Genomic DNA, 2459 nt, shown 5'->3' with positions numbered 1-2459 from the left:
AGATTTAATTCAATCTCCCAGCCAATTAGATTACTCTATTTCCAGTGTTTGTGGTCTCTAGAGATTATATAAGGAAACGCCAGGGGCCATCCAGGTTCATTCTTCTCTAGACCAGACAGAGTGTGTTTCCATACATTCTTAAACCCAGACTGCTAGATCCTTCTAGCCCACACATTGAGGGTCACACCACAGAGCTGTGCTAATATTGTTGTGTCCTCAACAGATACTGCTGAGACCAGAGACTATTACCATGGGAAAATGGAGTCAGACATCTCTCAAGCCTTCCAGGAAGAACTCACCTGCTTTATCTGCCTGAGCTGCCTGACAGAGCCAGTCACCATAAGCTGTGGCCACTGCTTCTGTCGAGCCTGCCTCCAGCTTTCCTGGGAGGACAACCATCTTCCAGTCCACTGCCCTATGTGTCGGGAACCATGCCAACAGAAGGAAATGAGAACCAACATTGTTCTGAAGAAGCTGGTGTCCATTGCCAGACAAGCCAGCCTCATGAAGGACCTGAGCTCTGAGGAGCATAAGTGTGTGAGCCACAAGGAGACAAAGAGGATCTTCTGTGTTGAGAGCAGGATCTTCCTCTGTCAGCTCTGCTCTAACTCCCATGAGCACAGAGGTCACAGACATTGTCCCATTGAGGCAGCAGCTGAAGATCAAATGGAAAGACTTCTGAAGCAGATGGCATCTTTATGGGAGAAGATCCAAGAAAATCAAGAGGATATCGAGGCAGAGATGGAAAGAAAAACTATGTGGATGGACTATGTGACTCTGCGGGTAGAAATGATCAGGTCAGAGTATAGGGAGCTGCATCCATTCCTCTGTAAAGAGGGAGAGAAACATATCGAGTGCATGAGAAAGGAAGGCCAATGTGTGTTAGAGAAATTGAGGAAGAGTGAAGCCAGGATGGTCCAAAAGGGCAAAGAACTAAGAGATATGTTTCAGGAGCTGATGGCAATGTCCCACCAGCCATATGTGGTACTGCTCCAGGGTTTGGATGACATGGTCAAAAGGAGTGAGTCAATGCAGCTTAGCATGTCGGAAGGTATGGAACCTGAACTCTGTGCCCTACCCATCACTGGACTGACTGAAAGGTGCAAGCAATTCCAGGTGCCCATTTTCTTTGACAATGTAACCACCTCCCATTCCAACATGAACCTATTTAATGTCTTGAGAGAATTCAGCCTCGGACCTCACCTTAAGGATACATCTGTGGATTCTGTTGGATGCTATTTGGCTTGCTGGGGATCCTTGAGGTTCAATTCAGGGAAATATTACTGGGAGGTGGATTTGCAGGACTCTGGGGACTGGGCTGTAGGGGTCTGTGAGGATTCCTGGTTAAGGAATACAAACCAAATGATTGACTCTGAGGGTGCCTTTCTTCTTGTGTGTATGAAGGAGGGTAATCATTACAGTCTCCTCACCACATGCCCTCTATATTGGCACTATGTAGAGAAGCCCCTGGGCAGGGTTGGGGTGCTCCTGGATTGTGAGCGTGGATGTTTAAGTTTCGTGAATGTTCCCAAGAGTTCCGTCATATACAGGTACCCGCCCTGGCACCTTCAAAAACCCTGTCCAGCCTTTCTTCTCCAGTGGCCATGAAGGGAGAACCTTTAATCCAGCACATTAGGCTTTTTGTAAATATTTCCTACTGTACTGTTATCTCTTTTATTGCTATTAAATAATAAAATACAGTTAAATGGAAAAATGTCTGTTTCTTTCTTTACATACACTACATTTGAGTACATGTCTAAAAGAGGGTTCATCATTGCTATGGAGCCACATGGGACTGGACTAGGCCTCCGGGTACTGGAGGCAGTTGTTTAGCTTCAACAGTTTGAGGGAACCTCAGGCAGGGGGATCAGTATCCATCTCTGTTGCATGATTGGGCTTTTTGGAGCCTAGTGTGTGCAACCTTGGTTCAGAGCGGAGGGCCTTGGAATTGTCTCAGCTGAATGTACCTGCTCTGCTGAATCCCCATGGGAGACCTTAAACTGGGGGAGGTGGGAATGGGGGTGCATTGAGGGGAAAGCTGGCGTTGGGGAAGAATGAGGCCAGGGGATCTGTGGTTTGTATGTAAAATGAGTGGAAAATTTCTTAATAATATTAATAAAAGAAAAAAATAAAAGTGGGTGCAGAGACATAGCTCACATTTCTAATAATGGTACTCCATAGTTTCCAGTTTTTGTTGTTTGTTTTGTTGAGACATGGTCACACTGTATGTTTTTAGCTCTCATGGGACTCACTCAATATGCAGATATCAAACTCAAAAATGTCCAGGTTCCTCTGCCTGACAAGTGCTGGGATTAAAGGTATGCACTGCCTTTTCCAGTTCAGTATCAGTTTATATGTATTACTACCTTTTCCTCTTTCCTAATCTTTGAAATTGAAAATTTGATCCAGGCTGAACATTAACAAGTTGCCTAGCTATTCTAAAAATATATAAATTTCTT

At 44.9% G+C, this 2459-nt stretch overlaps 1 pseudogene; it reads left to right on the top strand.

Moving 5' to 3' along the window:
• The first annotated feature begins 504 nt into the window (after positions 1 to 504).
• On the top strand, positions 505 to 1608 carry LOC121821814 (tripartite motif-containing protein 43 pseudogene; annotated as a pseudogene).
• Positions 1609 to 2459: the final 851 nt, after the last annotated feature.

Source organism: Peromyscus maniculatus, chromosome 12 (genome assembly GCF_049852395.1).
Source record: "Peromyscus maniculatus bairdii isolate BWxNUB_F1_BW_parent chromosome 12, HU_Pman_BW_mat_3.1, whole genome shotgun sequence".
In the NCBI taxonomy this organism is placed as follows: domain Eukaryota; kingdom Metazoa; phylum Chordata; class Mammalia; order Rodentia; family Cricetidae; genus Peromyscus; species Peromyscus maniculatus.
This window is presented reverse-complemented; position numbering and strand designations above follow the sequence as displayed.